Source organism: Arachis ipaensis, chromosome B6, assembly GCF_059453495.1.
Source record: "Arachis ipaensis isolate K30076 ecotype BB chromosome B6, ASM5945349v1, whole genome shotgun sequence".
NCBI lineage: Eukaryota > Viridiplantae > Streptophyta > Magnoliopsida > Fabales > Fabaceae > Arachis > Arachis ipaensis.
In genome coordinates, this window is record NC_142441.1 from 147,104,589 (window position 1) to 147,121,001 (window position 16,413).

A 16,413-nucleotide genomic window follows, 5' to 3' on the forward strand; every position below is an offset into this window, starting at 1 on the left:
CTAGAAATACGTTTTCTTTATTAGAAGTTTATTATCAATAGTTAAAATTTAAAAAGGTTGTATAGGAAAAAAAAATATGTTTTCATGTAAATATAATAATATTACTACATTGGCCTCAAATATCATTATTTTGGACTGGCAATCAACAATAATTTATATTCATATTTACAGGATTTACATACCAAAAGTATAGTTTATATAATTACATCTATATTTATTAAAATTTATAGATACATATAAATTAATATAATTTATATTTATATTTATTAGAATTTATACACTTAAATTAGTAAAATTTATTTGTTAAAAATAATTTAATATTTGTGTTGGTCAAATACAAATCAAAATTATTAAGGATCAATTTGAATTAACTTTTAAAAGTAGTACTTATTTTTTTTTATCTTTTTTTAATAAACAAAAGTTATTTCATATATATTTTTTTAATATAAATACTTTTTTAATAAGATGTATCTAAATATATTTAAAATTAAATAAAAATATTTTATTTAAAAAATTATTTTTTTAACTAGAAAAATAATCCAAACCAACACTAAAAGTTGTTGGCCAAATGTCAGGGTTTCTGAAATATAAAGGTTTGGTTTGATAAAATTTTTATTTCTTAAAAGTAGCTTATGAAAGTTGTTTTTTAAAAGTTAGCTTTTTAAAAATTGCCGTATCTGTGTTTGGTAAAATCAAACTAAAAAAAATTACTTTCAATATGCATAAACACCGTAATTATATTTGATAAAATAATTTTTAAAAGTAAAAGGATCATAATAGATGTATTCATAATAAAGAATAATTCTTTTTTTTAGTGCTAATAATTAATAAGGATAAATTTGGATATTTATTATTGTATAGGATTATATTAGACTTTTTAATTTTGATAAATATAAGTCAACTTTAAAAAATTTTCGTACTTTTAAAAGCTACAAGGCTCAGGATTTGGTGGTCCAGGAACCTTTGGACCATTTAGTGGTCCAAGTAGAAAACATGTTTTTGGAATTTTTTTTATCAATTGCTACGTAGTCTTTGAACTAATTTTAATTACAAATCAACCCCATATATTTTATTTAATTATAAAAATAGTTTTTTATTTTATAAATTATTATTTTATCAATTATCTATTATATTTATTAACAATCAAATAAAAAAATAACAACCAATTATATCCTCCATTCATCCTAATAATTCCAATTGATTAAAAAATTAACTTTGATCTCGTTACGTTCGTCCATGGCTTCCAAATCGTGTTTCCTTAAAATTCAATCGATTGGTAATGGAATATCCATCTACTCAATCAATTGGTAATGTTCTCATTTTTCAGAATTCTGTAGGATTTTTCACAATTTATTCTATTCTACTTTCATAAATCACAAATAGGTTGTACAAATCCTCATTAATCCAATTTTTTTTTCAATCACCATGATCAGGATCTTATTATCTTCTTGCACCAATATCAATGTATTAACATAAAAACAATTTTTATCACTTAATTTAAATCATTGATCCTGTAGTTTGGTCTAGTTTGGACGAAGAAAATGTATTTCTACTAGTATTAATTAAATTCGTGATACTACATGAGGAAATTATTTTGGTAACCAAGTTTAACCAAGTTGGTTCAATAGCTTATTGGTATAATAAAAAACAATTGATTGAGTAGATGGATATTCCATTACCAATCGATTGAAATTGGCAAAACATTCAACTTCATCACCTTCCAATCGATTGGATTACATTACCAATCGATTGAATTTGGCTAAAACTTCAATGTCATCACTTTCCAATCGATTGTATTTGGCAAATCCATGTTGTTTTTGTAAATTCAATCGATTGAGTAACAACAACAATCGATTGTTTTGAGACATTCATTCGATTGGAAAGTATAAACAATCGATTGGTTTAAGCTTTTTACCATTCTACCTTACAACTTTCAATCGATTGTTTTGAAAAACCAATCGATTGAATTTCAAGAAAACACGATTTGGAAGCCATGGACGAACGTAACGAGATCAAAGTTAATTTTTTAATCAATTGGAATTATTAGGATGAATGGAGGATATAATTGGTTGTTATTTTTGTATTTGATTGTTAATAAATATAATAGATAATTGATAAAATAATAATTTATAAAATAAAAAATTATTTTTATAATTAAATAAAATATATGGGGTTAATTTGTAATTAAAATTAGTTCAAAGACTACGTAGTAATTGATAAAAAACTCCAAAAACATGTTTTTTATTTGGACCACTAAGTGGTCCAAAGGTTCCTGAACCACCGAATCCTGTGTCAAGCTACAATAATAAGTACACGAACTTTTAATTTACCAAATACAAAACGAGATGCTTTTGTTTTTGAAAAGTAAAGATTCTATCCAAAAAATTTTATCAAACCAAGACTTAGTTTGGTAAAGTTTTTATTTTTTAAAAAATGTAGTATTTATATTTGGTAAATTAAATTAAAAATGACTTTTAATAAACACAAGCAACAATAATTACGTTTGTTAAAATAGTTTTTAAAATTTAAAAATACTATACAAGACATAAATTTAAGCGTTAAATTTAAAAATTAGTTAATATATGAGATTATATTAGACTTTTAAAATTTGAAAAGCACAAGCTAACTTTAAAAAACTTCACCTTAATTGCTTTCAAAAGTACTGCGATTTTTAAAAAAAATACAATCACAAATACGTGATCTTTTTTATTTACCAAAACACAAAATGAAGAATTTATGCACCTCTTTAAAAAATTTTACCAAAGTACAAGTCTAACAGTTAATTTGAACAACTTTTTAAAAATAAAAAAAAATCTAATTTTAAAATTTTCAAAATTTAAATATGCGTTCAAAAAATCTTTTTTCATAAGAAAAACGCAGTTATTCTTCTCCTCTTTTAATGCGACATTGCTTCTCTTCTCCTCCTATGCTAGGAAGCACCGATACGACACGCGATACGGATACGACACGATACGGATACGCCGACACGTTCTTTTTATAAAAAATTGGATACGACACATTTAGGATACGTTGTGAATTAAAATTTAAATAATATATTAAATTAATAAAATATCATATTGTAAATATAAGAGGAAATATAGTTGCATAAAAAAGACTAAAAATTATGCAATTATTAAAAAAATTAAAAAATTTTAATCTACTCTTGTCATCTTGCTAACAGTGTATCAATTTCTTTTCCTCCAAGCAGTGGCGGAGCTTAGTTCAGATAAGGGGGGCCATGGCCCCCAAACTTTTTATAAAAAATTAAATAGTACTTTTTCAAAAGATAAAAAAATAGTTTAATTGACTTAAATACTTTACTATGACTTAAAATATCTAATAAGTTCAATAAACAACACTCTCTCTATCTTTAAGTTCAAATATAAAAAATTAGATATTTTTTCCAAAGATAAATGTTATTTTATTAATATAAAATAAAAGTGTTTCCATAAAGAAGTACAAAATAATTGGGTATTCCCATTTATCACCAACTGTGACTGAAAGACTAAGAGCTTAAAGAAGAGTAAAGTAAGAGTAAAGAAAATTAATAGCATCTATCAAGTATGGCTCATGAGTTCACGCACTAAATTGCTAGCTTCTTTCACTATCTCTGGTGCTGGGCTTATTACCTTCTCAAAAACACACCGATTTATCGCTTTCTAAGTGCTCCAACACAGATATTTTTTATTTATTTAATTTAATATTATTTTATATTTTATGATTTATTTAATTTAATTTAATTTTTTATATGATAAAAAATAATAGAATATTCAATAAGTATTAATATTATTGTATTTGTATAAATTGATAAAAAAAATTTAATAAATATTATAAATTTTAATATTTGTCCTTCTAACTTCTTCTTTACATGTTTTACAGGATATATATTCAAATTTTTATATAAAATAATAATAAAAAAAATCAAAGAATTGATACATTTTTTAAGAGGAAGGCTAATATTTAAGAAGGAGAACATATAACTTTTACAATATCAACACCTGTAGATAGTTCTTCTACTTTAATGAATTACGAAGAAAGTGAAATATAACCTTCAAAAGTTCAAAAAGTTACATCTAATGACTTTGACCTTGACTTTTTGGAACGAGATCTTGAAAAACGGATCACCCAAACTAGAGAGATGAGATTAGACGAGCTTATCTTAAATGGGGTCCATATAAAAAATATTTTGACAATTATTTTCTATCTGGCCCCCTAAAATTTTGTTTCAAGTTCCGCCACTGCCTCCAAGTCCATCATCCGCAAATACCACAGCTTCTATGTTTGGTTCATCTAAAGATAAATACGAAACCTCACTCAGATTTGGACTGTTGTCATCAACTCTGCTTCTATTAATTATTTTATTTTTAAATTTAAATTTTGATTTGTTTTGATTTTAAAATATTTAAAAATTAAAAAAAATCGGTTAATTGGGCCATAAAACCACAAAATCGGGTCGGACTCGTTCGGATTCGTGACAGTTTCACCAAAATTTTGCACCGTAAGAAGACACGCCACCGATACGCTCGTTTGAAGTATCCGTCGAGTGTCGGTGTCGGATTCGTGTCCGACACGATACGCTGGCACCATAAAAGAATCCGTGCTTCATAGCTCCTATGTGATTAGCCTCCTCCTTATCGCGCCGCCGTTCTCAATGAAATCCTCTCACACCACATTGCTTACGCGTATAGACATCCAAACTCTTTTTGCAAAGTCACAATCTGTGTACTCCCTAATATTCAGCATGTAGTGTCATTGACCCGGACCACCGTCACACACATCGTCTTGCGTTGTCGTGGTGCTGCTCACAAGAGTCGTCTGACTGCAGCATGACGCAGAACGCAACGGCCTGACCACTCTTCCATTTCCTCCACAAACTAATGCACGCACGCGCATATTTTGTTGCCGATTACAAACGGATATTTAAATAAACGTGAGATGTTCTTTTGTTAAAATTTAGATATTTCTTTTTGTTTAACTACAATGAAGGACACAACAAAAAGGTCCAATAATACAAAAAATTATTCCACATCCTTATCCAAATCGAATCCTAGTTTTACTTTTCATTTCACACATGATAAAATTTAAAAAACAACCACACACCTGTTCTCCTTTCTCTTTCACTCCCACTCACATTGCCACTCTGATTCACGCGGTTGTGCTGCCGTCTCTCAATCGGTGTCGACGAATTTTTTATTTTAAACTTATATAATTTTTTTAAAAGTATCCTAACATTTAATTTCAATTAATTTTATTTGTAAAATTTTGGAAATTTTTGGTATCTCTTTGATGTTTTTATTTATTTTATTTATTTTTTGAGATTTTTTTATAATTGAAAACGATTAATACTTGTGTGGTTTGAGAAAAAAGTAAAAATTATAAAATGAGATTTTTTTAATGCTTTTTATAAATTACAAAAAATTATATTATAAATAATTATTGATTAAGTTATCAAAATTTATATTAGGTAGGAATAGTCTCTTCATACTTATCTAAGAGGTCGTCGGTTCGAGTCTCCCGATTTTTGGTAAAAAAAAAAATTAATCCTAATAAACTAACCTATTTTCAGCGACAATAATATTTTTTTGGTTTAATTACTCTACAGGTCCCTATAGTTTCACCGAATTTTCAATTAGGTCCCTATACTTTTTTTTTTCAATTGGGTCCTTATACATTATTTTTTTTTCAATTTAGTCCCTATTAACGTTAAACGTCAAAAAAATTTTAGTGAATTGTGAAATTACTTGTATACCCGTAGGGACCTAATTGAAAAAAAAAAGGTATAAGGACCTAATTGAAAATTCGATAAAACTATAAATATTCAAAGAAAGATATTCCTATAATCCTATTCAATGATTCTACAACATGAAAGATATTCCTATAATCCTTTTTATTTTGTCACTATCATTCTTTTACTTATTTATATACAAATTGTACCAAAAAATATCTTTTTTTTTTTTTACTTTTAAAATATCTTATCTTAAGAACATAAAAAAAAAAGAATGAATAAAATGAAGCAGAAATAGTAGTAATTAGTATATATAAAATTCAATTTCCATCATTCAAGTATTCATTATGAGTATGTAACATTTTACATTTACGTGGATTCATGGAATATAGTTTGTGTCTTTATCATATCATGGTACACCATAAAAAACCACAAGACTATGTAATTTGTGTTATTGAAATTTGAAATCTAAAAATGAAAACTATAGAAAACGTAGTTTCTTGTATTGCAACCTCCCACTCTTTGAACCAGTATAGGAATCAATAATAACATTGATAATAGCCGGTTTTTGAGCCAAGAAAGATTCTGAAAGAGCAGACTTGAGTTCATCAGGTGTCCCAACAAGATAGTCCTTTCCACCAAAAACTTCAATCAAAGCATGGTAGCCTGCTTTCGGAACAAAGGAAGTTGGAGCAGGATCATTTTTGTGAGGTCCATTAATCTCTTTGGGGTTCTCCAGTCACCACCATATATACTTTCATTTTTGAAAACAATCACTACTATAAGTACCTGGTACTGAACCAATGTCTGGATTGAAAAAAAAAGATAAGACATATAAGGTAATACATATTTTCTCAAGTATTGACAAAAGATAACGACAACAAGAACGTATAACAAGATTCAGGACAACAAGATTCGTTTATATGTATCACATAACTATTAGCTATGGACAGAAACATAAAAGAGTTCATGGAAGATCCTAATTCAAAACAATGACAATAAAAATTTCTGCTAGCATTTTATGATTTGTGGTTAGACCTTAAGTTGTTTCTATAAACATGTACTTGAGACATGCGTGAATCAACAGAATCAGTAGTCATATTCTCAATTTTATACACTTTTCATTGGTTGTTACTTAACAATAATATATAGACTAAAATAAAAATAATTCTATTATATGATGATGAAAATATAACTAAAGATAAGGGCATCAATCCACATAACACAATGAAAGAGCAATTAAATAGATAAACATAAAAATGTGTTCAGCAGTATATACCTCAACCTCAATGGCACTAAATTCGAATCCAAAATCCCCTTCAACTGCAACAACAACTCAATCGAGACAAGTTACTACAGCTGAATTGCACCGAGGCCAACCCCTATGGTCTCCCAAGTCCTTGCATCCAATATAGTCCTGAGCTCTGTTTGAACCAACACAGCCCTACCTACATCCATGGTGTTTACACCCTCAAACACCACTCCCAGAGCCGGGCTTCCAATTCCAAGAATTGCAATCTGCCTCAAGAATTAAAACAATATAGTAATTGAATTGAGAAAATCACCAGGGTGAGAAATATTTTTGTTTCGAAACACTAGGTACTCAATGTGAATATAACAGAACCACAATGCCTACAATTAATACAAAACATGGAAAAGAATCAAGACAATGATTGTGAAACCATCAACACAATTTATTATTTGAACATGAAAACTATCATAACATAAATCCCCAGCTCAAATCTTGCGATACATCTTCCTATCTTGCTTAATTCCGTAACCCAAAATATGAAAAAGGAATCGTCGATTTATACATCTTCACAAAATTAAACTATTGCAAATCACACTTTCACACTTTCACAAATTACACTTTCACAAATTTCCCATTGAAAGCAGAATTCATTTATAGAAAAACAGAAGCAGAATCCATCTATAAGAGCACCATCACAGCAACAACAGTCAAACAATGCCATATTTTTTTTTTAAAAAATAACATAAACATCAACTATTAAAACAGAAAAAAGGAGGCTTCTTTCTTTGTCACTTACTTGCAGAAAGTTCGAGTGCAGGGAGATGGAGCAGAGGCACAACGCGGGGACGGGAGGCCAGGCGCTCGGAGGCTCGGAAAGGTGTGGCGCGGTGACTCCAAGCGAGGGCCTTCACCGCGAGGGAACGAAGACGATTTGGCCGGCCAAACAGTGGAAAAGACCTCCGACAACAACCACGCAGATGGGCCCAGCGCAGAGGGGAGGCGACGGAGAGCACACCAGCAACCGTCCGTTACAGCCGATGGCAGCCACACACGCCGACGACGGACGCAGGAGACGCAAGAGACGCAGGAAAACTTAGGGTTTCTTTTTTTCTTAGGAATGAAATGCGAGGGGTTCTTTGGGGATTTGGGAAAAATTCAGATAAGGTCACTGAGCCACTACAGTTAAATGGCAAGAATATTCTTTTTTTATCAAGAATATTCTGTTATCTCAAACGTTGTACTGACGGTAGGGACTTAATTGAAAAAAAAATTAAGGTATAAGGACCCAATTGAAAAGAAAAAAAAGTATAGGGACCTAATTAAAAATTCAGTGAAACTATAAGGACCTGCAGAATAATTAAACCTATTTTTTTTGTAACTCTCACCAATAATAATATGACACATAACAAGTGGTATCTTATTCTTTAAAATTAAGAGAATTGAATAAAATTTATTATAAAAATAAAATATTGACTTAAAATAATATTATCTTATAATTATTTTTAATCTCGGTTAATAATAAGATGGAGGGCCAATTCAAAGTCTTCGGTAAAATAAGAACAGCCCTCGATTCAAAGCTCTCTTTAGAGCCCGTTTGGATAGGTGCATAAGTGAATTTTTTTAATTTTTAATTTATGAAAATGTGTAGTATTAATGTTTGGTACAATTTTTAAAACAAAATTGTAACTTTCTAAAAAACTATTTTGGTGTTTAAAGAGAAGTTAAAAAAATGACTTCTCTCATAATAAAAAGCTTTTTATCACTTTTTTCTTAAAATAAGTACTTTTAGAGTTAAAAAATCAAAAACAAAATAACTTATTTATAAGCTACTTTTAATATAAGCATTTATTGTTTAAGCTATTTCTTCAAAAGTAACTTAATTAAGTTGTTTACCCAAATTGGACCTTACTATTATTAAGATCCTGTTTGATTTGTGTATGTTATAAGAATTCGACCAACCGCATATGTAGTTTCGGAAAGTACCACTTTAGAGTTACCAGTAGAAAAATTGTTTTTAGTGGTTATTTAATTTGTATTTAGTAATAATAAAAAATAGTCACAAATATATTTATTGATAATTAAATATTAATTATCTTAATTATGATTTATCACTAAAAAGCTTTAGCAATAACTATATAATTCTTAGATATTTTTAATAGTTGTAAAAATTATATAATTATCAATATAATATATAATAATAACGATAAATAGCAATAACTATATAATTGTTAGATATTTTTAATAGTTGTAAAAATTATATAATTATTAATATAATATATAATAATAACGATAAATATATAATTATCAAAAAATAAGTCAAATAAAATATATAGTGATCTTTATGTTATTGATACTAAAAATTTATAACTAAATGTGATAGATTTTTTATTGAAGTGAGTTTAGATTGTTATTAGAAACTAGTATATGTTTTCATACCTGTACGGGATAATATATAAAATTATATAAAGACTTTAATTAAAGAAAATTAAATAAAAGTATATATAATAATAATTATTATAAATATTTTATAAAGTTATAATTAAAATCAAATTTTAAAGATTTTTAATATTAAAAATAATTAATATTTGTCTTAATTAATTTGAGTTTGTTGGGTGACCATCTCACTAATCCGTTTAAGCAAGTATTAGGATATTCGAATTTCGTTTTGCGTGCATAGCCATTCATTGGCAAACGATTGACCCTTAATAAATGGAGTATCAATACGTGGTTAGACTTTGCAGGGGTACCGAAACCCGTGAGTACCCGATCCGTCCCTACGGGTCAAGATGAATAATAACTCGACCCGAGGCAAGGCAGGTTTCGTTCAGGGCGAGTGTTCGAGCGGGGAAGAACGGGGTCGGGTTTATGGTGTACCCTCCCCAGGGTATATACGTATAAACACCTTTTATGGATTAGTCTGAGTCCATACTCCATAGCCATCCAGAATCTTCTTCTCGGCTTCTCTACAGAAAATTTCACAGCTCTCATTGTCGTCACATCTTCCATCATCTCGCTACTGAGCCCGTCACTGCCTACTTTCACAGCTCTTGTTGTCGCCGCTGCTGAGTCCGTCACCGTCGTTGTTGAGTCCGTGACTATCTTCCCGCTGAGCTCTTTTTTTTCTAGGCAAATTTCTCAAGCCCGTCGCCGCCTTTCTCCTATTAAGTCCCTTTTCTCTAGGTAAATTCCTCTCTCCCTCTCTCTCTCCCATCACATTGTGAGTCTATTAAGTTCTTCTTTTCTTCTTCCTAGGCTCATCACTTGGTCGTCGCTGCAGCTTTGTGTGAGTGTGTTACCGGAGCTCCTTTCTCCTGAGCGTGTCGCTGTCTTCCTCCTTTGTTTATCTGTCCACGGATAAGTTCTTCTCTCTCTCTCACACATTATGAATGACTGAATCTATATTTCATTGAATCTCTACTTGGTGAAATTGTGAGTTTGTGTTGTAATTTTATTGGTGAAGTTGTGAATTTGAGTTGCAATTTTGTTTATATATGTGCAGTGGATCTAATCTACATTTCAATAATTTTTGTTCATATTATGTACTAATATTTTTCATGATTGATTCTAAGATTATTTATATAAAAATTAATATATTTTATGATTGATTCTTCATTGAAGTGTGAATGTTCTCATTACATACAGTTCATTCTTTATTTTTCATTTTAAATCGTTATTGACTTTGGGTTCTAATTACTAATGTTGGCATGTTGCAATAGTTTATATATATTGATTGAGAATTAGAACTTTTGTGATTTTGATTGATTTATATATGTGCAATGAATCTAATTACTGATGTTGTAATAGTTTGCTCAGTTTTTTGAATAAGTACTTTATATATAATTTGTTTAGATTTTTCAATTTTTTCAATATAGGTGCTTTAAGATTATTTCATGGCTAGTAATGTTAGAGAAGACGCACAAAACAACAGTCTATATTGAGATTGACATTTAGAATAATGCTAATACACTTCATGTTAAATTTGTAGTGATTAGACATTAATTTTTTTATTTAATGTTATTTGACATTATATGAATTTTATGTTTGCAATTTAATTTATGTATAAATTTTAATTTTTTATCTTAGTTTATGTATGAATATATAAATCTTAAAGTATTATTTAATTGTTATAGGACGGGTAAGAGTGGGGAGGGTACTCGTAGGAAAGGGTTAGGGTACAACATTTTACTACCCACAAGAAAGAGTTAGGGTACAATATTTTACTATCCGCAGGTATAGGTGGAGCGAGTAGTTGAGAAGTTTAAGGACGTCGGGCAGGGTCGGGTAAGGCAAAAACCCGCCTCACTGCCAACCCTATACGTAGTGGATTAGTTCTCGATCTGTTCAGTTAAAAAAACACCATAGGAAAAAAAATAGATTTTTTTTAAGTAGAATAATTTATCATTGATAACAATATTTATGGAAATTTGTTTTTGGTTGAATTTACCTGCGATAATTTTATTTATTAGCATCATATTCATTCTTGAAGTCAAAACAATATCATCAATATTGTTACCTGTTAAAATTTCACATTTTATGACATTGTTTTTAAGTTTTCAAACTCAAACTTATGCCATTACAAAAACTATTAAGTTAGTTAATATTCCTTAATAACATTACTGAAACACCATCGTTGAGTATGAGTTTATTGGAAGAGAAACTAATAACAATTTTATTATTCGATATATAATTTATTTTATTGTAAAATGAATTATTATTTTACTAAATTACTAAATATATTTTCTTTTAATTTCTTACACCATTTTATTTGACAATGTTCTCATGCAGTGTACAGAATAATTAATAAAAATATATGAAGTTTTTATTAAAAAATTAAACAAAAAACATATATAACAATTATTACTATAAATATTTTATAAAGTTATAATTAAAATCAAAGGTTAACGATTTTTAATGTTAAGAATATTAAAAATAATTAGAATTTATTTTAATTAATTTGAGTTGGTTGAATAGTTAGACTTATCTCACTTGTCTATTTATGGAAGTATTTTTGAATTTTGCTTATGTATATAACAACTCATTAGTTAGCGATAGACCCTTAATAAATGGAGCTTCAATCCATGGTGGATTAGTTCTCGCCTTGCCGAGTTGGAAAATACAGTGAAAAAAATAGTATTTGTCTTGAAAGTAGAATAATTATCATTGATAGCAATACTTGTGGAGATTTGTCTTTTTTTTTTTTTACCAAAGATAGGAGACTCGAACCCGTAACCTCTTAATTGAGTATGGGGAGACTATACCATTTGAGTTATAACTCATTGGCTGTGGAGATTTGTCTTTGTTGAAACTTAAATGTGACAACTTTATTTATTGGTATCATATTCATTCATGAAGTCAAAACAATATGATCAACGTTGTTACTGGTTAATATTTCACATTTTATGACATGATTTTCAAATTTTCAAACTTATATATAGATTTATTTCTTTACAAAAACTATTAGATTGATTAATAATCCTTAGTAATATTACTAAAACACTATAGTTGAATATTAATTTGTATGAAAAAAAAATCATAATAACTTTAGTATTAAATATATATATATATAATTTATTCTATTAAAAAAATTTATTATTCCTAGATTGGTAAATTTATTTTTCTTCTATTTTTATACCAGTTTATTTGACAATAATTACCATTAAAAAAAATGAATGACTACACTATCTTATAATATGATGTATAAAATAAATTTTATTTTAAAATTAATTTTGGTCAATAAAATAAAATTAAAAATAATTTTTTACACAAATTTAAATTTGACTTTAAAATTTATTAACAACTCACCTTTTTTAAATTTTAATAACAAAAACAAAATTAGTTAACTGCAAAATATTTGGTATTTAATAATTTCAATCACTTAAATTTCAATTAACAAAAATTGGGTTAGAAATTAATTATAACTTAATAATCGATTATATATATATATATATATATATATTAATTAGTATACAAATAATAATATCTAATGTATAATTTATTTGTTTTTTTGACAAGATTAATATATAATTTATTTATTTTTTTGATAGGATTAATGTATAATTTATTAAGGAGCGATTTATTATCCGAATTTTTTTTATAAACATTGTAGTATGTGAAAATAGTGATCTTATTCTCCTATTATTATTTAAAAAATTATTCATAATTTTTTTGTTACGTAATTAACTTAATTAATAACCTTTACTATTATTTTTCTACTAAAAAAAATCATATTTCTACTATTTATATATTTTTTAATACTAATAAATAAATGAATATTTATATTATATTTATTGTCCTAACTTGAGTTGTTTATTTTGTATATTAATAATATAAATAGAGAAAAAATTATGTTATAAATCATATGTTATAAAAATTAGTTAATTTACATATAAATTAACTTTATTAAAAATAAATTTTTTTATATATAATTATCTTTAATATATGTATTATCATGTATATATTTCGATGACTTTTTAATTATTATTATTATTATTATTATTATTATTATTATTATTATTATTATTATTTGTTTGTTTGTTTGTTTTATTACGTTACCAAATAATATTTAGACTAAAAGAGAAAAAATATAATTAAAATTTGTTAGTTTGATTAAAAAATCTCTGGTAAGAATAACTAACTTTTATATATAATAATATTTAATAGTATAGTATGTTTTGTAACAATGACTAAAAACATTAATTCAAATGAGCAAAATTAACCTAGGTTTATCGTCCGAATTTCAAATCAGAATTAGGTTCATTATCTTGGGACTCAATGCAGATGAAGTCCACGTGTCCCATCTCAAATCGGCTCAAATTGAATTTCTGTTGTTAGTTAGAGGTGATAATGGATGTTCGTATGGACGCGGCAGACTTTTATTCCCGTCCTTTACTCCTATTTTTTTTTAAAAAAAATACCCTTTGTCCCCTCTACATTTCTGTCGTAAGTCCCTCTTTAATTATTCCCTTAAGGAATACAGATGCCATAGTTATCTATAGATATTTTTTTAATTTTCTTTTAAATAAAAAAGTCATAATATAATAACCATAAAATAATTAATTCAATATAATTCAACACAATTCATAATATATTCATTATGATAAATAACATTTTAAAAAAATATAAAAATATCTTCTAACAAATTACATAACATAATTTTTTAGAACGAAACTAAGTGATGTAGTGACAAATTTAAGAGGTAGAGAAAATGAATAAGAGAGAGATGCAAAATCAAGACTAAGGATGTGTCTAAAAAAAAGTGTTCGAATTGGAGGCAAGAATTAAGGTTACTAAATTCAAAAATATATCTATTAAAAAAAATCGGTAATTTTATATTCGCGTTGTTTTAACAGGTCTTATAGAAAGGGTAACTATATCCCCTTCCCCGTCTATTTTACGTAGATAGGTTCCCACAATCCCACCCATAAAAATTTGACATATTTCTATTAAGTCCCAAATCGCGATTAATCTCTATAAATATCTATTTGGCTGTTTGTTTGTTTTTATCATTCTAATTGTTAGTATTCGTCGGTTCGTGACGTGGAATTATACCAGCCACTTAGTCAATTCTTAGATAACCAAAATTCATGTTATCATTCTTATAAAGTTACATGTATTTTATTATAATAATATTAATCAAAAATAAAATATTTAAATACTAAATGAGTCACATTTTTCATATATATAATAATGACTAATATCACATTTTATAACTTGTGAAATCATATTATAAATTATTGTTAAGTTTGGATTATAAATATAAATTGAAAAAATTTAACTATAAATTTAAATGGCCTTATTTTTAAACCGTATAATTTAATAATTTTTTTCAATTTCTATACTAATAATATTAATTCTTCTAATTTTTTTAGTCTATGTTTCCAATATATTGTTCCTTTAGAAATATTCAATTACATAAATACTATCTACTTCGTTATACAACAGTCCAGAATCTTAATCATTTGACTTCTAAGGCGAGAACCTCTATATTTTTAAAAATGTGATGAAATTTCTTTATCTATATCACCATGTTATAGCAAAATAGACCAACCTATAAATAGAGATCAAAATCAATAACCAAATAAAAAAAAAGTCAAATACATGAATGTTTAACTACTATGATACATAGATAAATATGGAAGTATAATTACACAAGAATTTTTCTAAGTCATAATTCAAAATTCACCTATCCATTCTATCAATTAAACAACATATTCGAGCGTCACAATCTTTGTAGGCCGCCACGTAGACTTTCAAACACCTAAAAAGTCTTCGTTTTCTTTAGTGTAAGTCATGCAAACCTTCCGATTCATAGACTTCATCATGCTCTCAAGCTCATTAATTACCTCAGCAGTGTCTCGAATAATAAGTATACTTTTGGGTCTCAGAATTTGATCAATCTCAGCCACAACAACTTGAAAATTGCACCTAAGAGACCAATAAATATATTAACAAAATGACACAGAAGGGACGAATCTAAGTATAGAGGTGTGGGGCAAGCGCCCCACTACAATTTGGAATTTTTTTGAGTAGTATATGATAATAATATTTATTTGCCCCCACTAAATTATTAAATTTGACCCCACAATCATTTTTTATTCAACTTTTGGTATTTAATCATTAAATTTAAAAATTTTATATTAGATATTCGTTAGAATGATCAATTCTCAGATTTAAATAAAATTAGTGTTCTTTTTTAAAAATTAACTCAAAGAAATATTATTTATCTTCTTTTCAAATTAGCTTTAATTTTTGTGTAGCAACTGTATTAATTGAAAGAACTTTTGTAACTATGAATATCAATAAGAGTCGGTTTCTAATTGTGTTGGGAAGTGAATTTCTAAATAATTGTTTAGTAATATATATGGAAAGAGAGAAATTTCGATAGCAGTGTTAAAGAGAAAAATTACTTAATTTTTTAAAAATATAAAACCTAAAATAATAGAATTTTAAATTATATATTATTATTTAAATTACTATTTTAGTGTTTTAATTTGTATATTAGATATTTTGAAGGCTAATCATATTTTACAATAATAAAATATAATCATAACAATAATTATGCTATATATAATAAAAAATAATTATCTATTAAAATATATATTAAAATATAAAATACACAATAAAAATAAGTTAAACAATATATGTATTTATACATAGATATATAGTGATTAATAGATAATTTAATATTTAATTTTTTAATATACATATTATTTTTATTATAAAAATTATTACTATGTTATATAAATTTTGCCCCACTACTAAAATTTTCTGGATCTGTTGATATGATCTGACAAACTATTGGTTTTGATGAATGAGAAATGAATTAATTATACACACATTTTCTTGAGTCTTGAAAACAGATAATATGCATGGAGAAAATCGTAGGACCTAGGATAAGTGCTAAACAATTTACACCAATCGTGATACATGCCAAAAA

At 27.0% G+C, this 16,413-nt stretch overlaps 1 protein-coding gene and 1 pseudogene across 1 annotated transcript in view; one reads left to right on the forward strand and one right to left on the reverse strand.

The window, feature by feature from the left end:
• LOC107605410 (ARM repeat superfamily protein) overlaps window positions 1–16,413 on the forward strand; it is a 43,605-nt gene that overhangs the window by 20,499 nt on the left and 6,693 nt on the right. The window lies entirely within an intron of this gene.
• LOC107647668 (2-hydroxyacyl-CoA lyase-like) lies at window positions 6,207–7,628 on the reverse strand (annotated as a pseudogene).